At 43.1% G+C, this 27,800-nt stretch overlaps 1 long non-coding RNA gene across 1 annotated transcript; it reads right to left on the bottom strand.

The window, feature by feature from the left end:
• Nucleotides 1-9,329: 9,329 nt before the first annotated feature.
• Nucleotides 9,330-17,196, bottom strand: LOC110016129. The gene is made up of 3 exons (XR_002291416.2): nt 14,774-17,196; nt 9,848-10,000; nt 9,330-9,731 (listed from the first exon to the last, which is right to left on the bottom strand). It is a non-coding gene; the product is annotated as an uncharacterized LOC110016129 (long non-coding RNA).
• Between the last annotated feature and the right edge of the window lie 10,604 nt (nt 17,197-27,800).

Consider the following 27,800-nt stretch of genomic DNA (forward strand, 5'->3'; position numbering starts at 1 on the left):
GGAGGAGGAGGGGTTTCCTGTTGGCTCGCCGGCTCAGATTACAGTCCGCTTCATCACCCCAAGGCGCGCAGAGACACGCGCACACAAGATGGATGCTGGACTGCCTCCGCTGCTCCGCATCCCGCCGGCTGTCCGGGAGGAAGAGCTAACGAGATCCAGCGGGTGTCGCTTAAAGGAGACTCGGCTCTTGTGTCGCGGGAATCAGATAAACAGGAGCAACAGCCTCCGAGGAGGAGCTCCGCTTCCTGATCCGAGGCAGAGAGAGAGGAGGCGCATGATGATCAGCGGCCCGGGAGGCGTCTGACTGAGGAGTCAGGCGGAGGACGGCTGCCAGCATCCCGCTCCTCCTGAGGCTTCAGCCTGGGCTTCCTTCAAAGCTTCCTTCCTTCAAAGTTTCCTTCAAACACGTCAGAGCACCAGCAACCATGAAAACATTCACCTGCAGGGCCTGGCGGTTTGGGTTAAATGCTGCACTTTGACTTGATGACCTGAATTCTACTCAGTTTTATGTCTATAGCCCCAAATCACGAGAACAGTCGTCTTAATGGGCTTCGCACTGGTAATTGTAAAGTAAATATAAAATCATAAGGATGATAAATACGTAGAATTCAATAGGAAAATTCCAAACTAAACTAAACTGGGCATCCCTGCCTCTAGACCCTCCTTCTCTGTGAGAAAAAACTGAAACAAAAAAAGAAAAAAAAAGAAAAAACAAAGAAACCTCAGGGGTGAAGGAGGGATCCTCCCCCAGGACGGACAGGCGATGGACCAGACTCTGAGAGAGAATTAGCTTATCTAACTCTACAACTACATGTTTAAATAGTCCAGCAGATGAGCTTCATCCAGATGGAGTGGGGGGGACGGCTGGGGGGGCCACATGAGCCGGAGCCAAAGGTTTTAAATATAAAGAGTTTGTTGCAACAAACTTGGTTTTAAAAAAGTCAAAACATGACTAAATAGAGAGAAAACATGTGGTGTGACCTTTAGAGGTTAGAAAGAGACAGGAGGAAAAGCCGAAGATGTTAAAGTTCAAGGACAAGGAAATTTAGCCAAAAAATGAAAACATATGAAGCTCAAGAAAGATGCTTTACCAACTAGAAGGAGCTGCATTTCCAGAAGAAAATGGAGGATTGATGCTACATTGCTGAAGGAACATGAAACTTAAAGGGCAATAATTGGCATAAATAAAAAACTGAATAAAGAAATGATCAAAGTTGACCAAAAATAAAGTGAAAACAGCACAATAACAAAAATTTATTTTTTTGAAAAAAGCCAGAGCCGGGTATCGAACCAGCGAGCTTCTGCACCAAGGATTCCCCATGAATTTTAAAGGAGTACCTTGAGAAGTTCAAGGATCTGAAGGATCAAAAGTCACAGATGAAAAAAGCTGAAAGAGCTGAACATTTGAATAGTTGAATGGTTCAAGTAGATGAAACATTGTAGGAGGAGTTAAGCGACCAAAATTGGAGGAAGATACTAGAATAAAGAAAGAGAAACAGGAAAACAGTTGGTTGGTTGAATAATTTATAGCATTTAAGAGATGAGAGGTCAAAATTAGATGAGTCTGGACACAAACAGAGGAGAAATGGTAAATAGAGATACCGTTATGGACAAACTTCTTTGACCTGCTATCACCAACACATCCACACTCTGAGGACTTGGATTTCAGCCCCTTTTTTATTGAAAAAGAAGAAGTGTTGAGCCAAAACTGAATTTCCTAAAACTGAAATCTACCGTCGGAGCAGTCAGAGAGCACTTGACTCATAGTGATCCGCATTGGTCCCCCACCCCTAGGCTCCTCCCTATGGCCCCAACTGTAGGGGCATTGGAAGCTAGTGGTGTTCGAAAGGTTTTTTTTTAAGGTGGAGCCATAACAAGTTAGGGCGTGGTGTCCCTCCGCCGGTAGGGTGGCTCTGTAGTGTGTAGGAGAAACGCTTTTCTTCTCGTGGGTCTGCTCTGAAGCACAGACGTTGAAAATAAAAAACATTTTAAATGATTTATTTTATTACTTAAACATTTATTTCTTTATTTGGAATACTTATTTTTACATGTTCATTTCACACAAATGCTCTTGCTGGATTAGTCTTCACAATGTTGTTCACTTATTTTATCATGCATTCATACCCATATTTTTCTGTCATATTTACTGCACCCCTGAAATGTTTTTTTTACAGTGTGGAGGCTTCTTCCTTTGGGGGGGGGGGGGGGGTTCTCCACTGTCTCCTTTTGTTTGCTTAGTTTGGGGATTAACAAAACGTTTGTATTTAATCTGTTGGTTTCTGCAGGTCATTAGAATTCAATTCTGATAATCTGACTTTGTTGGAATGATCTGGATTTAACTGGATTATAACAGTCATAATCAATAAAGCTCAGTCTGAAGTTTTTATGTAGCCTTTTGAGCTTTGCTTTAAGGTTGGGGGGTGGGGGGGTTGTATAAAGAACTTGGAGGTCTGGTTTCTATACAGAAATCTACTAGTGGAAAAATAATTTACCTACATTTGAGCATTTTTCTCTTTCCACCAAAGTCAGGGCGTGAATGCATCCAGGCCAACTCAGAGTGAAAGCCGTGTCACACAGCCACTTTGGACATTTTGTGCATTTTCCACATATGAAGTTTCGGTCTTCCGTGAATCATGCGTGATGAACGTCATTCATCATCATCATTCATTTCTTCCGTTCGTCATTCATCGATGTGCGCAGATGACCATCAAGGGTTTCGTTTTGAATTTTGAGCTGTTCAAATTTTTTCGTTGGTTGAGAATTATGCAGTTCATGCGCATTTTATGCAGTTTAAATGCAATTATTACTTAAATCTTACACAATTGTGTGATTTTTGCTAGATGCATACGCAAATCTGTGTCTTTCCACAACCGTTCCAGACTTTTGGTGCATGTACCACTGATGTAGAACTTTTATATGACGTAACCGGCGCACATATTACAAGAAAAGGACGTAATTGACACACAAATTTTGAGCAGATATAACCTTTACATTGATTTCCGTGTTGTTGGTGTGGTTCATTTGTACTTCTTCCGTGGTTTTAACGTGGTTCATTCGTGATACATCTGGGAAAATTTCACCAAAAGGCCACAACTTTTCTCACTTTTTTCACATATATTCATGTATATATTCATGTGTGACCAATGTTCATCTGTGCAATATGCATTTAATGTACATAGTGGCTGTGGGACACAGCTTTTAGAAAGGCTAACTGCTGCTTCAAACTGATGCAAACGACAAAACAAGACAAAAGTCTTCCTCTGGAAAAACTAAAGTTTGTGGTTTTAGATGCACTACTTGCAAAAAGTATTCAAAGTTTTGTAACATTTCTAAATTTTGTGTAAAACAGCTTGAGCCTAATTTGAACCTCTTTTAATTGGTGAATTTCTGGCTCTTCCGTCTAACAGGACTTCCTGACATATTTCCTGTTGTGTAACCACAGATACACGTCTAAATGCTAAACTGACATCCAAAAGTTTCTGGAGAAACCAATATTAAGACGACTCACAAACAACACGAGATGCTGTTTTCAAGCTGGAACTTATGCTCAGGTTGATACACAACAAGCTATAAAGATACCAGGAAGATTTGTCTTTTCACACCGTTTTTTTGTATTTCTGCGTTTAAGATGGCAAAACTCCATCTCTCTTCTGCAAGAATGCCCTGATTTTATGGCATAATGCAACTTGACTTTTCACATTTTGTCCTCTTTGCCCCTGAAAGCTGAATATTCCTTTTTTTGTGAGCCGTGTGCATCTCTGTCTGCTGTTTTTTCTGCAGCTGTGACTTCCAACAGTCCAGGACAAACTCCAGCACCTGAGTCTGGAGGTTTCTGCTGATCTGCTGCCGGAGAGTCGAAGCTACTGGGATTCATTAAGCCTCACAGCTGCTTGAGTAATACGTTTCACTAGTGGGGGGGAAAGAACTGCTGCAATAGAAAAAGGAGATCATTTAGAAACGATTTCTTTAGATTCTATAAATCTAGTGAAACGGCATAGAGGCTAAAGTTTCGTCTGACATTCAGAATATGCACATAGTGCTCTATTGGTTTATAGGACCCATCTTGCAGGTTACGTCTTGACCTTCACCTGTTCGCTGTGATCCAACAGTTGAAAAGCATGTTTGTCCCACCCAAGTGCTTCTTTTGGAAACAAAATGACGGGATCTGTCCATCTTAGGCTACGTTCACACCGCAGGCTGAAACGACCCAATTCCGATTTTTTTTGCCCCTATGTGACCTGTATCTGATCTTTTCATGACAGTTTGAATGACACAGATCCAATCTTTTCGAATGCGACCCAGGCCACTTGGGTATGTGGTCCTGAACCCGATACGTATCCGATCTTTTCAAATGTGACCTCCATCTGAACGGCCAGGCCACATGAATCCAACCTGAACGTCATCGATACGCTACAAACTTCATTATTCTGCGTTGAAGTGGGCGGGAACGAGAACATAAACAGCAACCATAGCGGACGATGCTGCTGAGACCAGTCAGTGGAAGGGAAGCGAGGTCACCGTTCGGACCCTCAGATTCTCCAGAGCGGGTTAATAAAGAGTCCATAGCATTTATTCTCGGAGAAACCTTCTTTTATTACCGTTCTCCTTCCTCCGTAACACAACATGAATTCGCGCCCCCCTCATTCCCTACCTACCTCTCTCTCTCTTACACACACACGCGTGGCCCCAGCACACACACATCCCCATTCCACAACAGTGGGTCCAGACGATCCTGGCTCCAATGCCTTCATAATCCTTGTGCTATCCTAGGGTCTTTAACATTGGGAGTTGGGTCATCTAGACCCACTAGACAGTGCTCTGAACCTTTTTTCTTCAATGATTTGTGATCTTCACTGGTGTCCATGGATTACATGAAATCTTTCCACCTTTATCCACCTTTGTCATGGTAGGGAGAACACGTCAATGTCAGGGGGGGGTCATAGGATAGCGCAAGGGTTAAAATGAGAAGATTGTTATTGTGCTGGATCCTTTGTGAAAGTATATGTATTAATGCAAAAAGAGCTGCGCTGCTGACAACACTGGTGTTGACATCAATTGTTAACGTTAGCTGCTTCTGCAAACAACAAGTGACGTCGTTCACCGTTGAGTACTCTTCTGCGCATCCGGGTCACTTCTGGGTCGTTTCACGGTCACACAGGAGATCACAAAAGTTCGCATTTAATTGGAAATGTGAACGGCCTTGCAAAAAAATCTTATCATTTCAAAAATTCTGAATTGAGCATTAAGCCCTGCAGTGTGAACGTAACCTTAGATGCAGCGTGTTTGTGGTTTCTCTCAAACTGATGTCCTCAAATCTGTAACAGAAAGGAGAGTGGACGACTCAGTTGAACTTCAGAGACGCCTCACCATTTACTGGAGGAGCTTCCCCTAGATAACGGCCCTTTTAAATGTTACTTCTGTCTGTCTGTGGGCCAGTTTGAAGAATTTCTGTTCTACATTAACACGATAAACATCATAAGCCCATGGAGCTGGGGCGATTGTGCCGCTACAACAGCATCTGTCTGTCAGCCGGCTAGGCAACCGCATGGCGAGCGCTCACCAGCTCTACCAGACCCTGGGCAGCGGTGCTGGCTAGCTCTGCTGTCCGCCGGGCGGCTGGCTGGTGTAGCGGGTTTGATCTTTCCAGCTCCATGGAGACCTGTGCAGGGTGTGGTCAGGACAGTCTGTGGCATCCCAGCAGCCCCTGCAGGTTAAGAAAATGATGGAAGTTCAGGACGGAAATCCTTACATCGAGCGTCCAGATTAGATTTTTTTTTCAACTCGCTGACTGAGTCGCTAAAGCGTCACCTGCCTAAAGTTGATTCTCTGATTGGTTGACACAGGTCGCTGCGTCTGCCACCCAAATCGCATCGCAGGACCTCAGATCGCATCCGTACATTGACCTAACACTGAAACTCAACGCCTCTGATGCGTGAATTGAGTCCAGTGTGAACGCAGCATTTTAGGTTTTTGCATACCTGTAATGATTTTCCAATAGTTTCAAAAAAAATATTTGAACAAAACGATTAGCCCTGGACTTGTTTGTATAAAAAAGGGTAGATTCTTAAGATTCTGTTTTATAATATTGGAACATCTGTCATACACTCACAATCAACTTTAAGAAAATCCAAATCTCTCAGCACTGGTTTGAATTTGTCTCAGGCTTTTATTATGGAAGGAAATAGTGACCTACTTCCTTTTTTCCTCTTGCCTCGTGCAGCAGTTGTCGGTGGAGTTTAATCCAATCAGAATGAATTCACAATCGGACTGATTCAATTTTCATGAGAACTGTGTGATATGAGACCAATCAGAGACAGGAATCAATTCATAATCAATATTCATTGAATGGGAGAGGAGGACAGAGTGAGCTGCAGGAGCATGAAATTAACATGCCGTTCCGTTTCAGAGAGCTCACCTGGTACATGTTTGGGTGGGGTGTGGGGTAGACTGGTGGTGGGTGGAGGCTCTTCCCCATCAACGCATGAAAGTTTGATGTTCTCACATGGATCCTGCTTCAGCAATGACACTTAAAGCAAAAGTTAAACTTTGAAATCACGTCCTCCTTGAACAACAGTACAGGAGTTTAAACTAAGGAAGGAAACATTTCCACAGCCGTCGCTGAAGCTAATGAGGCAAAAAAAGGCAGTTCAAACTTTAATAGTGATTATAAGGAGGATTTCTAGCAGGTTCTGACTTTGAAAAGCCTTTTTGCTTTCAGGAACCTCCACTGACAGCAGCCTTGATGCGTGTTGATGCTTTCCCTCTACTGAGGCACTACCATATGGCTTATGTCCGGTATTTTCCTCCTTTTTTATATTTTAGTTTTTTTTTTTCTTATAACATGGCCTCTGGTCAGATTTAATCTGTGTTTCCTTCCTCACATGTTTCCTTCTTGTCTGTTCTGCATCTGGTCTTCTGCTGGTCTACTTCCTGATTATTTGTTTGGTTTCCTTTTCTCAGTAACCTCTTTTCAAACATTCTTCATTCCACTTTTCATCCAGTGACGGCCTAACACTCTTATATTTAGCTTTTTGCCATATTCATTCAGGATGATTCTACCACAGCCCTGATTATTTTTCCTTTCAGTTTCTCCCACACCCCCACGATTCATGTGCCCTGGCTTTTACAGCAGCTGCAGATCCTGACCCTCTTCTTTTCCCAGACAGTAGGAGCCCCAGTGTGTTTCCACTAAAAGCAATCCAAATGTGTTGGGTTTTCTTTCTGGTACTTTTGGAATAGTTCATGTGTCAAACATCAACAATCATCCTACAGGCACTGATGCCTCACAGGAAGCATCGATAGAGTACATGAAGACTTTTAAAAAACGGAAGTTACCATCAAAATGGTTTTATTTAAAAGTTTACACTTGAAATAAGATAATGTATCACACTACCACTCTGGTTTAAAATGTATCCTCACAGCAGAAATCCTCCTCTGGATTTGTTTAGACCCTTATTTCATTAAAACATGTCTTACAGTCCTGCAAGAAAATTAATCTCATCAAGAAAGTTTTTTTAATAGTAAAAGAATTGTACTTTGAGAAAACGTGTCTTGGACTACGGCTGGATGTCCCAAAATGACCCTGCCCCACAACCTAAATGCAAGTTTATCAGAAAATTCGACAGGTGGCCGCGTGGTGGCATTTGTAATCGGGAGGCGGCAGTTGCATTTTTAAACGCCCTGCGAGTTAAAAGTAGGACAGCCACCAAGGTTTTGGGAAACGATTTTTTGACATTGGTCTGTGGCCACATGGGCACAACTGGAGATCCAGTCCAGTGACAGGTGTGTAGGTGTGTGGCAGGAAGGCAGCAGGACAATTATTGACTGATCCGAGGGTCTCCAAGCTCCCAAAAATCGTCTGTTGATTGGCCGATTTCAGATGGTCACCCTCCAGCCACCCCCCTGCCACCATGCTGCCGTCCCATTGCCACAGTCTGATTGTTAGAAATTGTTAGGTAGCAGCGCAGGCACTCAAAGATGACTGGACGACAATCAGGTGATCCCGATCATAGGGGTTCCAAATGGGAAGATGGCATTGATGCTGCAAAAATCTCATAATGGCTTTGATGGCTTCATAGAAACTCTGTGTATCGACGAATTGCGGCTGGGGAGTCTATTAATGTGGGAATTTGTAACTTGACAAGATTCTAATGCGTGCTCAAAATCTGAGTAGCAAATGACCAGTGGTGCCCGCTTATTGTACACCCCCAGGCTATCAGGCACCTGATACCAACAACCGCCATTCTGAGACATTTACACAACGACCAATCAGAGCTGCCGGCGGCCAATGATACTGCTGCTGCTTCCCAGTTTTTGCCAGATTTCATTTTTTGTTTTTGCCTTGCCTGACTGACAGCCGCCTGACCACCGCCGTCTGCATTCATGACCACGCCAACGATTTTCTGACGACAACATTTCCATTGGCAGCTGCCACTGCCTCCCCGTCGCCTAGTGGCAGTTGCAAATGCAGCATTGATGAGTAGAATCCTTTTCTGAAAATCAGAATCTTGATAGGACCTTTTTGTTTTTATCCCATGGCAGATTATTTTGCTAATTTCAAGAAAACCCGCCAGTGGAATCAGACTGTTTACCTCATTTCTTAGGGGCCTGTTCTGGCAGTGTGCCGTTTGTTTGCATCACTTTCACACCGCTGTGTGAAATATCATTCAGATTGGTTTGGGTTTGGAACTCAACCTCGACCTTCAGCTTTGTGCCGTGGCCGACCCGTCCTGTTTGCAGCTCTCATGCGGGGCATACAGAAAGTGACTGAAGGGACATTTCTGATTCCCTCTACACCTGATGAAGTGAACGAAGATCCTGCCTGTTTCTTGTTGAATTTGCTTACAGATGTCGTCTGCATCATAAAGTGATTGACTAACCTGTAATGTCACTGGCTCAAGGTTTGGCAGAATTCAGAGCGTGAAGTGCAGACGGCAGTCGTTAATGACGCCTCTGCTCCACAGCCAAGGTCACATTGAAGAATCCAGTTTCACATTTCATAATTCATCATCCCGACCTCCAAACTGAACCCGTTCCTGGTTGGAGATGAGATCTGTGAGTGTGGGTGTGTGAAAAAAGGCTTTTTTTGTGTGTGGGAGTGTAAGTGGAGGAGGATGTGGTGCTTTGTTATGTCCACTGTATCGACAGAGGACAGCAGATAGACTGTACATCACTCCGCGCTCAGACAGCAGTGGTCTGAGCCCTCTCTGGGTGTGTGTTTGTGTGGGAACTTGGACACATTTTGTAGCAGAGCTGAACAGGTTTAAATGGAAGAAAAAACAACCACAAATGAGAATCAAGCTGTGACTTTTTGCTACCTGGTTTTGAGATTTCCTTGTTGAGAAATACACAGAAATATCCAGATTTGAAAATGTGTAAAGTTGAATAAAATGTTACAGATTAATACTGAAATGCAATTATCAATACAAACACTATTTGTACAATAATGAGAATGAATAAAAAAGAAAGGCCAAAGTACAAGAAAAACTTATTGTCAATAAAAAAAAGAGAATTTTTGAGAATTTATTTTAGAGTATTATGAAATGTCTCATTTATTTAATCATTTTTCAGTTTGTATTGGTGGGTTTTCCTTTTATCAACCCAGGAGGATCGAGACTTTGCCAAAGAGTGGACCCGATTCTGCAGAAAACCTGCGACCTCCCTCCGACTGCAGGGGCATTTGGAGGGATGGGGGTATCCGAAACAGGTTTTTGAATCCGCATGACGCTGTGCTGCAGAGGAGAAATGCATTTCTTCATTTAATTGTAAGCAATGACTTTGTGTTTTAGAACGGCTTTTATAAAACGATATATTGTTATGCATTGTCCGAGCGCTGGCAGCTACTTACTTATGTAGATGACCTGCGACTATTGATGACATCATCGAGTGGGAGTAACGTCCGAATTCCATCCCTGCTCACTATATAGCGTGTTCTCCTTTTTCTATTGTGTCTGAATCTACAATTCCAAAATCCAGAGCCCTAGAAATTTCCCACAGGTCTCTGTGAAAAACAAATGAGCATCAATGCTCACTAGATTGGCAAATATAAACCACAATGCATTGCGTCAGAATAATTTTTACCAAAAAATTGTATTTAAATGTATTTTTTTAATAAACCACCAATGTTTTTACCTTCAAAAGACAGTGGATCATAAATAATTGTCCCAAAACGCTTGTATTAATTAGATTTTAACTTTGTGAAATCGAGGACGTCATATCCTCTGCCGTTAAAAAAAAAAAAATGTAGTGAGCGTAGTGTCTGAATTGCTTTTAAAATTCAGGGCACTACTATATAGTTATTGGTAATTAGAGGTTAGGGTGGGACTACAGACACAACCAGGATTTTTGTATAACCCTCTCTTTGGAGGGCTAAATGTAGGGGTAGGGAGAAGCCATAGGGGTCGGGGAAGAATTGGGATTCGGCCAACGTCTCTCCTTTGTAGAGCAGCAGGAAACATAAATAAAGGAAGTGTGTGTGTGTGTGTGTGGGGGGGGGGGGGTCATTGTATAACAGAACGTGTAATCTTTACATTTTGCTAGCATTCCCTCTCTGCTGCACTTTATCTTTCTTTGTCCTCTTTTCCTCTCATCTCTCCATCCTTTGTCCAGTTATCTCATCATTATGACTCTTATCATTTCATCCACACCCCCCCCCCCCCCACAACGCCTTTTCTTCCATCCACCAGTTTTCCCCTCTCTCTATCATTTATCTGTCCTCCCACCTCACTCCTCTCTGGTCAAACTCACATAGTCCAGGTGAGAAAAAAGGGAGATAAACCAGCTGTTGCCTAGCAACACGCCTGACCAAAAGAAGGGTGGAGAGGCCACGGGGTGTAGGAAAGCTGGGGGAGGAGATAAAGGTTGAGGACGGAGGGAGAGATAGGGAGTAAGGATAGAAGATGTGAGGAAGAGAGACAAAAAAATGAAGACAGGAGAAAAAAACACAGGTGAAAGGATGGGCCGATGGTCGCTGTTCACTGATTGTGGAAGTTGCTCCAGCCAATCAATTGCAGCAGGTGCGTGACCAGAGCGGACCAACATCAATTACACACATACGAGTGAGTGTGTGTGTATGCTAGGACACACACACACACTCACACAACGTTTTCTGGTTTTCATTTCTATTGTCTGGATGAAGCTTTTCTTTGATCTAAAGACGACTCTCTGTCGTTGTTGAACTTGTCAAAGATTTTTTTACTTTCGTCTGGAGATCATTCATCCGATCCTCTGCGACCTGCAACATCCCGGTTTCACCTTCTCACCTCCAAACACAAAACAAAGCCCTGCTGCATAAAATATCAGGTCAGTGGGACAAGTCCAGAACTTTTTAAGTCCCGCCAAGGAAGACCGACACTGCTTCATGCTGCTGCCCCCAGCAGGTTTGACACAACCCCAACAGCCCCAGAAGAGCCTTTGCAAAAATTCATCCCCTCTACAAAACCTTAAACACGCACAAATTATATAGATTGATTTACTTGTTTTGTTAATTTATTAACTGTGATCAATATCTTTAATAAACATTTTCTGTTTTAGTTAGAGATGGATCACATGGTGCAGTAAATCACACTAACATCAATTACTGTTGCTAAAGATTTTATTAACTACGGTGGCCCTGAAGGGAAAATCACATCAACAAATCACTCAATGCAAACACATTTAAAAATCACAACAAAAATGTAAAAATAAAAACAAATAATAATAAAAAAAACTCTACGCAAGATTCCACAAACAGAAATGTAAAAAAAAAACAGTTCAGAAAACAAAAGTACTTTCCAAAAGTCAAAATGAAAAACTCAGAAAGGAAGGTATATGTGGGACATGAGTAATTGATGATGAAGCAGAGGGATGTTTTTTCCAAACTGTGGTGAAGATTTGATTGATCAATCACTGAACGTTTGTAGTGGGCGTGGCCTAATGCTTAAGGAAATATCTTCTGTGCCAAATAACTTCCATTTGAAAAGGTGAACAAACGTCATCATCCAGTCAGAGATGTCCAGTAGCAACTACCTTTTCTGGTTTCCTGTTGTGTTTTTCACATTTCATTTTGATTTCCGGAAATTACTTTTGTTTTCTGAATGTTTTTTTTTCTTCTGTTGTGGTTTTTAAAACGTTGTTTTATCATTTTGTTATTTTAATTGTTGTGGTGAATTTGATTGTTCTTGTGTTGCTGTGATTTGCACATCAGGGCTAACCGTACGGAGCGTCTTTCCTTTGCAGACGTCTGTCGTCTGCACGGTGAGATGAGACTTTGTGGTCTTCCTTTTCATCAGGTTTTTTTTATTCGGACCCGTTTCTCTCCGGTCTTTAGTGCATCTGCAGAACTTTTGCTTTTTTCAGCTCAATAATGAAATTACCTGTAAAAATAATGGTTTTGATGACAACGTTTTCTGTGCAGTTTTGTGCCAAACAACAAAATTGTGGCAGATCTAGCGTGTTCCTGCGTTTGTGGCCGTTTCTGTGGACACTTTGAATGTCTTCATATTTATTCAAAGCAGATTTGAGGAGAAGACGCCAACAGGCGAAGCTCTCACAGCATCCAGAGGGTAGACAGCCACTGTGGTTGTCCATCCTCAGCTGCTCTGAACCTTTGTCCTCCTCTCTGTATCACTTTTCTGTAATAAAGTCAGACTGGAGCAGCTTTACTGATCAGTCTGTCTCTAAACACCATTGATTGCTGCAGATATGAGCAGCCATTGATCTCCTCTGTGTGGACTAATATGACAGAGCTAAAACATCCCTTCACTGCTGCAGCTCTGTCACTTCTTTAATATTCCCCGTCATGTGAGGTTACCATATTTGCCAAGAATGGATTTACTAAATGAAGGACAGCAGGGGCGGGACGGAACAAAAGCAGGATCAGACTGTTACCGTGGTACCGAGGCTGGAATCAGAGGACTGAGATGCAGATGACTTTATTACAAACTACAACCAACTGAGGCAGAGAACAGAAATCACTCATCAATAAGAAAGCAACAAACGAAAGCACTAGAAAACAAAGAATAGAAGACGTTTTGTGCATCGTTGCACAATTTCTCAAAAAAAGAATTGTCTTCAGATGCTGTGAAGCTGCGGATGCTGGATGGAAATGTTTTTTGTTATTTTGTTTTTTTACTGGATGGAGAAGTCCTAAGCTGCTGAAATCCCAGAGCAAGATGGGGGAAAAAAGTTTGACAAATTCAAGTCCCAGCTGTAGAAATGGAGATCTGAGCTGCAGTCATTTCCATTAATAAACATTTCATGTTCAACATTTGTACCTTCTGATAGTTTAATACCAGTTTTGAGGATGAATTCAGACTAAAAGAACAGACAGAGATCTCTATGTGACAGAGATCATCCTTATTTCAAAAATGTCCTTTTGATAGTCAGTGTGAAAAAACTGAAGCCCACAATGTGGCATGAATGCAGAGGCTGATTTACTGAATGTGGAGGAGCAGCCATTATAGGTTTTTCACTTTTTAGATATGCTTGATTTCCATGTAGTATTACAGAAACTCTCAGAAGAAATCTACTCATATTGGAATTTACAATCAATTTGGTGTGACCAAAATACACAAGAAGTCAAATGCAGTTGAATCTCTGCAACCCCATCAAATGTCTAAGTGCTTTATGACATATTGAGCTTCAGCGAGGCCTGTTCATAAAAGTCTGCTCCTTTAAAAATGTCGATGGGTCGACGGGGCAGCAGCGAAAACTTTTAAATTAAATTTTCCAAATGAAAACCTACCCAAACTTAGAGGAAGTCTTGAGTTAAAGTCCCACTCCGTTCATCTTTTAATCTATTTTCAAAGTGTTCCAGGGGATCTTTAAATGATGAAGATGCCATTTTTGGCCAAAATCCAAAAACCCTGTCATTTTCTAGGACATAGTTTCTGCAGAGCGGCAGGAGTTTATTAGAAATTTACTTCTGAGTTGTAGACCAGTCATCACGTCCCATCACCCATCTGTCTACACGCTCTTCCTCTAGCTTACAGCCCCTCACAACCCCAAGCTAACGTTACCGGGGCAACAAAAATGGATGCACAAAGCAAAAAGGATGTACATAGTCGTCTGCAAGTGGATACATCAGAATGGAGCAGAGCAGGGAGTTTGTGGCTCCATGTTGTAGCTTCTACAGCAGTTTTTCGTCTGCTCCCTATTCACATTTGAATAAAGGATTACTCAGAAATGCAATTTTAAGCTTAATTTTGTTTATATATGTCCTCCATCATGAGGAAAATGGCACAGAAACATGTTAAAAAAAAATAAAAATTACAATTTTCCTGTTTGACCAAAATGTAGAGAAATGTAAAGATATGAAGAAAAATTCTTACAAATGTCTGTTTTCAAACAAATTCAAATTGATTTTATATGTAAAGCACCTTTCATGTAAAAGAAACAGCAAACAAAAAGTGTGAGAGGACACAATGAACAGCTAAAACGTCTAAGTAATAGATAGAAAAGTTAAAATAAAAAACTAGCTAAGTTATGAGAGTATAAATTGAAGTAATGCATAAAAAATACAATGATAACAAGCATAAATAAATATGAAAGTAAAATACAAGAACCCACATATATGAGATCTACTTAACAGCTGAATTAAATTAATTTATTTTGAAAAACCCCGACAGTGGATGAAGCTCTCACGTTTTGGGTAAAAAAAAGAACAGAAACTTTCTGTTGTGTCCGATTGTCGCGACCCTGAAGGATAAACTGTACTTTGGGTAAATATTTGCCTTCAGGTGAGCGCCGTTGCTCTCCCTGAACTTTGCAGACGGCCCGGTGAATTATAGCCTACCTCCTGTTCGGCTGAGCCTTCCCGAGTGTCTGATGTCAGTCTGTGGACGCTCCAGTGATTGAGAAACAGACATATTAATCATCTTCAGAGGAAATGACCTGTAAAAATGACAATCGATATCTATCGCTGCTCAGACTCTCAAAGTGAGCTGTTTAATGATTGACTCCGACTCAGCGGCACATTTTAAGTGGATTTCAGTTAAGAGCGCGGCTGTGTGTTGAGTTTAAGCACAGAGGCCTTGACATTTTACTGATTGCTGTTATTATCATGCACTTTTAAACAATAGCCAATGGTTGATGTGTTCCATGATGCACTCTTAACACTCGGGGAGATGCTGCAGCGATGTTTTGGAGGAAAATATTTTTAATTTAGCTGCCGGGCTGTTTGACCCAAGAGGGGAATAAAGCTTCTCTGTTTTATGGAGTCTTAAAGCCACATCAGATGAAATACTTAGACGGATCACAGCAGGTTACAAAAACAGACCTTCTATGAAATTTAAAAACACAAACAAGAAGAAGATCTGATCCCATACCAGCCTTGTAGTTAGATTCCTGGCCTGCACTTCCTCCTCCTCTGGGCCCCTCCTGATATGTAGTAATATGTAGAGATGATGACCTATTGATTTCTGCTTGAGGGATGTTTGACAAGCAGGCTGGGGCTGGAACACACTCTGCTTGTAATCTCACTTTGTTCAGAAATTACCTGAAAAAGCAGGGCAATGATGTGGAGGAAGCACGGGTTTCATTTTCATGCATTCATTTCCATCCCACTGCTGTGGAAACGACTAATGACACTACAGCGGGGCTTTTACTGAACCCTTTTCTCAGACAAAGAAGGGAAAGGCTCAGAACAGAAAAGACACATTCTTTGGATGTCTGCAGAAAGCAAAACAGCATCAGCGCTGAGTATGAAATGAGGGGTGTGTTCCAGACTTTTAGTGTTACAGAGGTTTTTTAATGCTGTCCCTTTTGATGCAGTCATCTTCAGCCGCCCACTCCCACACCTTCGTTTGAATATTAATATAAGAATCAAGACGTTTGACTCAACAGATGTGATTTTGAAGAACAGGAAAAACCGGGTTAGTCCATTTTCTCTATTTGCCCATCATGAATATTAATCTCTGGCTCCCTCTACAGATTCCTGATTTTACTGAAATGCTGTTTGGTTGATTCTCTAACATTTCTTCTCTGTTTCAGAAATTCTATACCTTGAACCTCATGTTTGTTTGGTGGAATTCTTACAGACGGTTGCAATGGAGACCTTCGAAAACAAGTGTGTTTGTCCTTCCTTCCTTCACAGGAAGAGCACTTGATCTGAGCAGCAACATTATAGTTTTGGGCAGCATCCAGTGCTGGTTCAACCATCATGCAACGATCGCATATAAAACGAGGAGGCATCGGCAGAATCTTCAAGATTTCATGCCGCCAACCGATTTTTGAAAATTGGGGGCATGGCCATGAATGATGACGGTGGCAGTCAGACTTCTGTCGCTCAGGCAGGCGCCTTTACGAAAACGGGAAACAGCTGGGCGACCACAGGGCGGTGGCAGCTGGATTGCCGGCAGGCGGCAGCTCTGATTGGACGATGTGTTACTGTGTCCAGACAGCAGATGTCCATATCAAATGCCACTGGCCGCCAGTAGCCCGGGGGTATATAAAAGTGGCCCGTTCTGCATCACTGGTCATTCTCAACTCGGCTTTAGAGCGCGCATTAGAATCTTGTTAATTTACAAATGAAATAATTTTCATGTAAGATGCCTCCTAGAAAGCACAATTTTTTTCTCAGCATCAACTGCATTACCTCAAGACGCAGGTCTCAGTGCCGTCTCCCCCTTTAGACCCACAGGTGGCCGGGATCACCAGATCGATGTCCGGTCATCGCTGGGCCCCGGCCCGTGTCAATAGCTCTCGAGTACCCGCAGTGCGACCGTAGGATTTCTAACAATCAGACGGTGGCTGTGGGACGATGGCAAGGGGATGGCTGGAGGGCGGCAGTCTGAAATCGGCCCATCATCGAACGATTTTGGGGACCTTGGAGACCCTCCTATCAGTCAATTGTGGGGCTACTGCTTTCCTGTCAGTGTACTGCCACTGCGTGACCTCCAAATGTGAGCGAGCGACCACTGACCAATGTCAAAAAAATTGTCAGGTCGCCGTTCGATTTGAAGTTTTTCTCAAAACTTCGGTGGCTTCTGCGCAGCATGTCAAAACGCGACTGCCCCCTCCCGATTACAAACGCTGCTGCGCGGCCACCTGCCAATTTTGCTGAAAAACTTGCATTTAGGTCGGCTCGCTGTGGCATTTTGGGAGATGTGACCGTAGTATTACATGGTCTTCAGCTGGAGGGTTGCTGGTTCAAGCCCTATCAGGATTTAACATGGTCAGGTTAACCCTTGTGCTATCCTATGACCCCCCCCCCCTTCCATTGAGGTGTTCTCCCTACCATGACAAAGGTGGATAAAGGTGGAAAGATTTCATGTAATCCATGGACACCAGTGAAGATCACAATTCATTGAAGAAAAAAGGTTCAGCCCACTGTCTAGTGCAGTGTTTTTCAACCAGTGTGCCGTGCCGTGTGCCGTGGGAGATGGTCAAGTGCGCCGTGGGAAATTGCCCTCATTAATCATTAACTGATCTAAAAACATTTTCCATCTCCAGGAAATCAGCTCTTTGTTCATCCAAACAGGCCCTGATAAAACACTGAGCAGTTAGGAATAGAAAAGATCTTAAAATTAATTTTTCTTTGTGTTTATTTGATTCTATTAAAGACATTTTGATAAGAATACGGTACCGCGATTTACCTGCAGCTATAGTGGTTTGCGGAAAAGTCCCGCCCCTTTAACTGTCTCCGCCAATCATTGTTGAAGGCTTAATCACATGTCATCAGTCTGACCAATCAGAAGTGGTTAATGTCTTCACTTTCTTGTTCTTAATTCTGCTGATAAAGTTGCTCAGTTCTAACAAAAATACCAGCTAAAGCTCGTCTTTAGCGGTGTAGCTTTCCACAGAGTCCGGTGTCAGACCGTGTCAGACCGTGAACAAAACAATGAAGCTCACAGACGCGAGTCTTTCTGCCCTTTTTCGGCAGTTTTCACACTACATCTCCCATGATGCATTGGCTTAAAGGGCCAGTGTCCCCGTGTCGTCCGCGTGAAATGTCTAGAAACCTCAACGAATAAACAAACAGTTTCTAAATTTTCTAATTTAACTTTTATTTCATGTCTTAGAAAAAACAGCCGCAACTTCCTGCTTTTTCGGCCACAATTATCACAAAATGCACAAAATGCACGTGAGGGGGGGGGGGGGGCTGTCAATCAATACAGACCATGAATTACTGCTTTTCTTTTTTTTGGATGCTGGTGTGCCGCGGGATTTTTGTCAAGGTTAAAGTGTGCCGTGGCTCAAAAAAGGTTGAAAAACACTGCTCTAGTAGGTCCAGATGACCCAACTCCCAACGTTAAAGTGCGTAGGATAGCACAAGGGTTAGACCTGAAACCGATGTTCAGGTGTGTCCACTGCCCCCGTCATGGTTCCCCCCTAGTGTTGTTTTTTGGTGATGTTTTTTGGCAGGTTAGCTGTGGTCTCTCCCTGGTTAGTCACAGCTGCCAGCAATTATCTTGCTTCCGATTTAAGTTCTGTTCTTTCTGTGTTTTGTGTTGGAGCGACGTCTATGCTGGATCACTGTTTTGTACTGCCGAGTAAATCCTTGAAACTTTATGAACGTCTTTGAGTCTTCCTGTTCCTGGGTTTATCTTCCCTGACCAACCGTAACACCCCCCCCAAACACCCGGAACAAGCTGATATGGGCACAGGTGGGTCTGTGGTTGCTCTGGCAGCTCAGGTGTGAGTATGACATTGCTGGATTGACCTGGAAAAAAGAGTTTAGTGCCCCATAAAAGGGATGTGAACACAAATTAGCTTTAACAAGAGATCCAACACAATTCCTCTGGAATTGCCTTGACGTGTTGCAATGCTAAAACACGAGTTTCATCAAGTTAGGGATCCAATTCATCTGGTCTTCACGTGTACAACCCTGACTCTTCACATAAACACGTGTGTGTGTGCGGTGGGGGGGCACATGTGACTGCATGAAATAATATGAATTTTTGGAGAATGGAGCTCTAGGTTAACACACTTCTAAAGTCACATGTTCAGAAAGTGAGGAGCTCCACCTCCTTCTGCAGCCTGCAGTAAAGTGGTTTACCTTCATGAGAGGACTCAAAGGCTGGGGGGAGAAAGGGGGCAGGTTTCTGTCAGTCCAGCTGTTTTCTGGTGAGCTGTGAGGATGAACATCATAGTGACAAACGGAGTCACACCGGCCTCCTGCTCATCATTATTATTTCATGAATGATGCCATCTGTTAAAACTCCAGAGAGCAACATCCACACGCGTGTAAAGATGAGATTAAACTGTAAATCTGTCAGGCAGCATGATATCTGTCTGAGCTTTTAGAGGAAACAATAACCGCCATCCACAAAAAAGATGCACTGATGCAGTTAGGATGCAAAATTCAGCTTTTGTGCAGCGAGCCAGGCATGTGGAATCGTAGTGGTGGTGATGAAAGCCAAATATGAATATGTTACTGTCAAAGTAGTGATAGGATCAGGGGGCGTTCTCTTTCTGCTGACAGTGCAGTTGAAGCAGACGTCCTGTCTCCAGTGAAGCTGCTTCCCTTCTCCCCATCAGTCAATGTAAATGTTTGTGTTTGTTGCTTCACCGTTTGTATACGATGATTGGATAATGAAGAGGGAAGACGGGAAATCCTCACATCAAAAATTACGCTTAAATGTTGTATTGTTTTCATTCATGATCTGGATGAAATGTACCAAAAACAAAAAGATGCTCCAGAGTTCACGTCTCTGCTGCTTCACGTCTTCTGTTTCTCGATGATACAGTTGAACCTGATCTATTCTAATCTAAAACTACCAGGGGCTCTGCATGCAAGAGCCTAACGGCTGTCATGGTGCCTCTGGCAGTCTACCTTCCCCCTCCCCTCTCTCCTCTGCTGATTGGAACCAGCTACCGATACTCACCTCATCACCTGTCTGCCTTCTTAAGGAAATCCAACCCCAGCATTCATCGCCAGTTCGTTACTCACTCCGGTGCTTTTGTCTGGCATCCAAGTTAAGCTACTTTTCATAGTTTTGGCTTGTACTTACCACGCTTTGTCGCTCGCTCCCAGAGTTCTGCAGTCCATCCAGCTCCTGCCAAGACGTTCCTGCCTCGTCGCGCTCCGGTCTCGCTCTCAGCGTTCCTCCCAAGACCTCTGCCACGGACACGGGCTATCACAACATCATCGCCAACCTCCAACATCTACGCTGACGGCGAACTACAAGAATCTACAAACCATTACTACTAAATTTCCATTATACCATACTTGGAAGAAAAAATAAATCTGTTCCAAAACTTCCTGATTTGAGTTTACTTGCGGGTTTCAGCGTCTGGGTCTGCCACGTCATACTCGCCATGACAACTGCACAATTTAGAGTCTCTAATGACTTGTTATTGGCCTCAGAAAATGGACTACTTTCTATTCTGGTCCTGTTAGACCTCAGTGCAGCCTTTGACACTATCGACCAGAGTATTTTTTTCTCCCAAGATTACAGCAGGACATAGGGATCAGAGCATCTGCCCTCCAGTGGTTTTACTCGCATTTATCCGATAGGTATCAGTTTGTTAATGTAAATGGACAGTCCTCTCAGTGCACTAGAGTTAACTACGGAGTCCCACAGGGCTCTGTTTTAGGACCCATCCTGTTTATGCTTTACATGCTGGCCTTAGGAAACAAAACACAGCATTAATTTTCACTTAAATGCAGATGACACGCAGTTGTATTTATCCATCAAACCTGACCAGAATGACCATAGAGAAACTTGTTACCTGCAGCAGAGACATCAAGACCTGGATTACAATTAATGACCTCCTCCTGAACCCAAAAAAGTTTGATACAGAGCCCCAGAGGACCTTTTGATCTGTCTCAGTAAAACCACAACTGACTGTGATGTACTCCATGGAGGATTTAGCAGGAAAATCTCCCACTGATCTCTTTGATTTCCTTCATCTGACAAATCTGAGTGAATCATGAAGCAGCCGTACAGATTTGTGTGTTTGGACTGACCGTTCCCGTGTCCACTGTGTCTGTCAGGCAAACATTTTCTGCTCTGAAGCGAATTCAAACCTACGCAGAAACCCAACTGGACAGACTGGGCTCTCAGCACTGATGATGGAATAGAAAGGACTTCTTGATGGAACTGAGACCATTACCTACATGACAGGGTGATGGACTGTTTTTGAGGAAAGAGAGGAGGATGGATTTTGTCTTTAAATAATCTGATTTTTTGATGAGTGAAATGAAAAATATCAGAACACAAAATATTCCAAATTTATGTGGTGGTTTTCTCTGTTTTGTGCTGGCTCTAGCTGCATAATGAGATTCATCTACTGTTTTGTTTATTCTCTTTATTTAGAGGCATTTATTGTGGCTACAGGAATTTTCAATATGCAATGCAAACCTCGTTTCTACATCGTAAAATGGTTCACGATGGGTTAAGTGATTCAGATGCAGCTCTGCTGAAGGCCCAGGTGTGTAATCCACAGACCGCCAATGGGTCCACTTAAGGTCCCGTGTGATGATGGAGCCCAGGAACCTGTGTGAGTCTGTCAAGGGGACTGTGCTATTATGAGTGGAGGCGGTGGAACGTTCCCTGCCGAATATATGTACCACACATGTATCACGAAAGACTGAAATTTCCTATGTGAAAAATGCGCAAAATGTAGGTAGAGGCCTTGTGACACGGCCTTAAGATGTGTCACTAGCGTGATTCCAAGGTTTTTACTTTTTTTTTTTTTTTTTTAACTTGTCCTGTCCAACAGCTGAGCTCACAGACAGGAACTGAAAGCCCATTGTGTTGGACATATTTTACTGTAACAATAGGGGTTATGAATCTTCTGACACACCAGAGGAATATTTGGATAAACTTCTATTGTACCGGTAATTTAGACTAAGCTTTATTCATCTTGCTCATATTTGCAACAGTTTTTTGTTGGACTGGACGGGGAAAAAAAGGAGGGAAGAAGAGAGAAGGATGTTAGAGAGCGGGGCATAGAAGGGTGATTATAGAAGCGGGGGGGGTTAAAACCATGAAGCAGCATAAAGCAACAGTTGCTGGATGGTTATAATCATTAGGGTCAGGTTTAGATGTAATACAATTCTAAAAAGGGGCGCGGCCAGTTCACACACACTGAAATGTTACAAACATACCTGTTGGCTCCAAAAATGTTCACATACAAACATGTCAACATGAACACAATACAACTAAAGTTCAAGGTCTCTACTTTGACTTAATTTCTCCAGGAGTCAGTTCTTCAGTTGCCTTCTCTCTGTGTTTTTCTTGGATCTAATTACAAGGACTTCAGTTCCGTCAACGCAGAACGGACGAACTTTGACTGCATCTGAGCAGCAGAGAGCATCTTATGGTCCATGGTGGTTTGGTGGCAGAGCTGGGAGTCGTTTGAAGAATCCAGCTATGAAACCCAGTTGGAGCCACAGGGAGCAAGTACAGACAGCAGAAATGTTGGCAGCGTTGTGAGTTCCTGACTGTCTCTTCCTCAGCAGCGTGCAGACGTGTCTGTCTCTACGTCTTCGTTGATAATGCGTTGGTGTTTCTCTGTGTTACTTACGAATCCCCTCTGGGCCCCGCTCTTGTATTAAGCTGCATACTTACTCATCCTGGCTGCTGCCGTGCCGGACAGGAGTGTCCGTTCCACGTTGTGCTGAGGCAGAACATTGGCCTGAACTGGGGCACAATCTAAAAGGTTTACATGCATGAAGAGTTGCTCACATAGTGTACATGTGAGTGTGCATGTGTGCTGCTGTCTGCATGCATGCCCTCTAACTAAATGGACGGGTCTAATCATCTCAGAGGGAGGAACCTCTTCCCCCTTCCGCCGCCTCTTAACATTAGCGGATATTAACGGCCCCCAATGCTCCTCTGTTTCCTATGGAGAAAAATGAAATTCATCACTAATGGTTTATCACAAACAGTGCTAATGCTTTATGCAGACCTCTTACCATTAATAAATGATAACATGTAAAGGGGCAAGGGGTGTTGGAAACGCTGACTGACCCTACAAGGAGGAGAGCTGGAATAGTTGCAGATGGGAATCGGAAAAGGAGACATGTGGTTTGAGAAGACCAGGTGAACCCATGACCGGGGAAACGCACTTTGTTTTTAGGAACTGGACGTCCTGGAGGTTCATCGTTTGATGTTTCAGCCCATCCAGGCATTTCAGTAAAACATTTTAATGATCATGTGGGACATTTTTTCTTTAAGACCTCAGAAAAAGTCAGAATTGAACATTTTACAGTTATTTTATCATCAAAGTTGCATTATGATAAATGCCCCCAAACTGATTATGTTCTATTTTTTATCTTACTTTTGAGAGAAAAAAAAACAAGTTAATGAAGTTATTTCAGTCGTTTCATCAGGTGGTTAATAAAAAAATAAACTGTTAGATTATTTGAAAAAATTAAGCAGAGAAGACAAATTTGAGAGTGAATCGTCCTATCAGCCCACACCTATTAAATTCTTCACATTGATTTTAAATAGGTGTCTGGCCACTTTAACTTCTGACTGGCTGTAATGTAGCACCACATTAACTGTGTTACAATTCTTATTTCTGAATATAAATCGTTCTATAACACCGACTGACAGAAGTCCAATCAGAAGGACTTCCACTCCAGATCATCAAGCTGTCACTCATCCTGCAGAAGCAGCTGTGACTCGGACAGAGACCTGATGCTGTTTCACGTCACGTCCTGCACACTCATGTTTTGACTTCCATGGGATCTTCTTTAAAACTCATCTTCTTGACATTAATAGAGTTTTTTCTAAAATTGCTTCTCTTTAGAAAGACATAAAGTCAATCCTAATTTCTGTGGCAATTCCTGCAGGAAAAGCCCATCAAACCTCAGAGTATTGTTGTTCTGCTGCTTCTCTGTGATCCCCTGTATAGTTTGTGACATTAAATAAACACCAGCAATGATGTCCTCTGTGCAGCAAAGACTCCTCTTTGCTAGGAGCCATTAGCTGTGTTTCCATTGTGTATGCTAAACTTACCGGTAATCAAAATTCTTTTTTTTTGGAAATCATTATCATGTGAAAAAACCCAAACCGACTCACGCGATAAGTCATTCAGGAACACAGATGTGATCAATACCTTGATTGACAGCAGGTACCTTCACCTTCAGACGTCGGCGTCTTCTGCAGGCCATTGGGCGGCGAGCTCCTTACAAGTGGGAGGGGTTACGGATGAAGCCATTTTGGGAAATGGTTGGTGATTTTCCAGAGGATCTGTGGATCCAACAATTCCTCATGACACGCTCAACTTTTGGATTATCCGTGTGACGCTGTGTGACGCTGTGGGACCTCTGGTGGCGCCGCTGTGCAGCACCAAAGGTTGTTGGTCACGTGACTCATTTAATAGGAAAAAAGTGTTTTCATTGTAGTTTTGCCAAATATGTCAATTCCGATACGCCTGAAAAAGCACATCCTGCAAGCGCAAAAACCTTTTTTTCGATAAATGTGAGCTTTTTTTAAATTGTCGAGTTTTCATTAGGCGAATTTATTATCGCAAATGCAGTTTGAGCAATTTCCTAGTCAAAGGAAACGCAGCTAGTGTCATTCAATTATTTGCAAAGGCCTCTTTCTTTTTAGTTGATAAATACGCACCAAAATGTCCATCTGGTGTTTATGCACAATAAGAGCTCAGCTCCTCTTGATGGGAGGACAGCATGTCTGTTGATTCTGCTTTTCTCCGTTAAACATCTCTTTCATAAAGAGATGGAGCACAGAATCAAAGTGGGACGGCATGTTCAGAGCTCTAATGATCACTGCCATACTCTGGGTCTGCCTACAAAACCCTTAAAAAAACTGTGAATGCTGGTTTTCAGCATTTGACCCTCATGTCCAGTATCCTGCAAGATCCCCAGTGTCCTCATTAAACCAACCTTGGAGGCTGCCATTCATCTCTCAGTGCACAGCTCATTCCTGTAATGACATCCTCACCCTGTCGCATCATTTAACTTTTTCAATTAAAAGAGGAGGATCTCTCTATTAACCCCACTCCCCCTCATGCCATTTTTTTCTGCCCAACACTGTTCGGGAGAGGGCCGCAGGGAATGGACGGGCGGCGGTATTTCAGCCTGCAACCAGCTCAGGTCTTGGTGGGCTGACAGCAGGCGGCAGGCAGAGGGGTGAGTTATGAAGCCTATATGGAGGGGGCAAATCATAAGTTTGTGCCTCATCCTGGTGCCGATCTGTAAGGAGGGGGAGATGAAGGACGACAGCTGCACAAGGAGACACAGCAGAGGTCAAAGCCAACCTTTTCTTCATGTCTTTCTCTATTTTAAATTGGAAAATATCAAGCAATTAATATTCCTGTAAATGTGCCAATGTGAGTAAGAGTTCATTCCCAGCTGTAGTAAACATTTAAGATCAATCTATATGTGGGGTATATTGTCTGAGGTTCTTCTAGCTTTGTAAACACGTAGACACGTCTTGCTGTGAAGATTCAGTTTTCTCATTGCAAAAACAACAGAACAGCTTCAGAGAAAAGTCCCTCAGAAGGCAGCACGCTTGTCAGCTATCACAGTTTCCTTCCAGTTCATCTGAAAAACGGTTGAAAGTGAGCAGAATGATCTGGTTTGTGGACGGATGAACAGGCAGAAAGACTGACAGCTAGGACTGTAAATGTCACTGATACCGATCCATTTTCCTTTGGAACCATGTGGGAATGGTCATGCCAAAGCCTAATGATCATGTTAAAATGTTCTGGTCACATAGCCCAAATTGTAGATAACAACGACAAGAATTTTTAAAGCAGCATTTTTTTAATATATAAAAACATTCCCAGTGGTGTTTTAATTATGACGATGAAGTTTTAACCAAAACCCCACAACCTAAATGTAAAAAGAAAACAATATTTCACTGTTTCATTGACCTTGAAATATTTCATATTTCAGGCCTCTGTTTTCAAAATCTCCTCTGCATGGGCGTGGCCATTGGTGCTGAGCTGAGTAGCCCCGCCCTACTTTCTGCAAGCTGCATTTTGCATGACTGAAGAGCCTCATGGGGGGGCCACGACAACACCTACTGACAGTCTCTATTCTCAAAAGTTTATCTTTAGCGATAAACAAATGCAGAAAAGTGACATTTTTGGTTCCAAAGCAACACTTTTTGGCTGCATGGACCCAGAGGAAGCGTTCAGTTTACGGTTAAGCTGCGTTCACACCAAACGCAATTTGTGCACCAAAGGCGGCCAGTTTCAATATTAAGTCGATGGTACAAACGTGATTTGAGGTCCAATGGCGAGGTGCAGCGCAAAGGTCTGGCAGCACCGTGGCGCAATTTGATACCCGTCTGAACCAGATGGCCCAACGGGACCATCTCAGCTACGGTTGGGGGAAGGCGGGTGAACCTGGACGGTCCGTCGCAGGGCCGATGGAGCGATTCCGATCACTATGCCGGCTCCCAGGAGGCGAGCTGGGGGCCAGACAGAGAACCGTTGTGGGATGAGGAGCCAGCCTGATCAGACCTCCTGAACATCAGGATTTTTTTCTTATTTTCATGGAGGCAATAATAAAAAAAAGTCCCATGATTTTATTCTTGTTTTTATTTTTCCTCCCTCTGGTTACTGAGGACAGCGAGCCTTCAAACTCGGTCAGAGAGAACACAAATGCAGAAAACGTATTTAGGACTTTAACTTTAAGTTTCACTTGATATTCGTCCAGCCAAAAACCTAATCCAGCCTTGGACGCACTTAAAATACGAGCGGAGAATGCAGCAATGTGACATCTTCTCTTCTGTGGCACCTGAGCTGATGTTCACACAGGACGGGGCACATCAGGGGTGCAATGAGCAGGCGCTACTGGGCCGTCGTGACATCACAACAGCTCATTAATTCAAACCAAGCTCTGACACAGTTTGATTGACAGCGATTTACAAGAAGAAATACTCAGAAATGCAAACATGAAAAAAACTTGATTTTTATTTTTTAACAGAGGGGGACTTTAAATAAATAAATCCTCAGAAATGGAATTATGAGCTTAAAGTTCTTTGTCTATTTCCTCTATCATAACAAAAATGGCTCAAAAACGTATTAAAAACATTAGAGTGGGTCTGGAAGTGACAAAGTGATGGGATGTCCATCATTGATTATTCATTTGTAATTACAGATTTCAGCAGCAGCCCTGACAAAACTCAATCTGGACCAGCATAACTAACCTGAGCGGCGTCTGAACAAAATGTTCACATGTGCAGTTATGGAGACCAAAGCAGAAAACAACACGACAATAATGCTGTGGTTCTCCTATGTGTGTGCGTGACATGTGTGTGTGCCCGTGTGTGAGAGAGAACAGATAGAGATAGTTTGAAAACAACAATGGATCAATAGGTTTACTGTGGCCTCTAGCCAGCGGCTCCAACACTGTGTATGTGTGTGTGTGTGTGTGCATGCGTGCGTGTGTGCACGTCTGTTCTCATCAATACTTCCATTCAGCTGCCCCCAGGCCCCCCATCTCCACCCCCACCCCACCCCAGCTCCATGTGTTTTGACCGCAGCACCACTGTAAACAGTCAATGGACGACACACCAATGCAGTCATGATGGAACAAGGCAGCGCAGGCATAGCGGAGCGCCGCCTTTCTTTGGAAGAAAAGCTCATTTGAAAAAAGTAGACAGCTCCTCCCACATGGTCGCCTGAGGTCTTTGCTGTTGGTCATCATGAACGGTCCCAACAAAAATGAAACACATTGTTTTGAGATTTACCGTTCTTCCACGACGACCAGCAGACAGCAAAAGGCGAAACTGTTTTCAGTGTGGCGGTTCAGAGGTAGAGCGGTCTACCTCTGGTTGGAGAAGTTGCAGGTTTGGTTCTCCCTCCCACACTGTAGCGTCTGCAGGGAAGTCCTGCATGGAAGCTCTGTCACCATCACTGCGTGATTCCACTCATTAACCAAAGGAAAGGAC

Source organism: Oryzias latipes, chromosome 12 (genome assembly GCF_002234675.1).
Source record: "Oryzias latipes chromosome 12, ASM223467v1".
In the NCBI taxonomy this organism is placed as follows: domain Eukaryota; kingdom Metazoa; phylum Chordata; class Actinopteri; order Beloniformes; family Adrianichthyidae; genus Oryzias; species Oryzias latipes.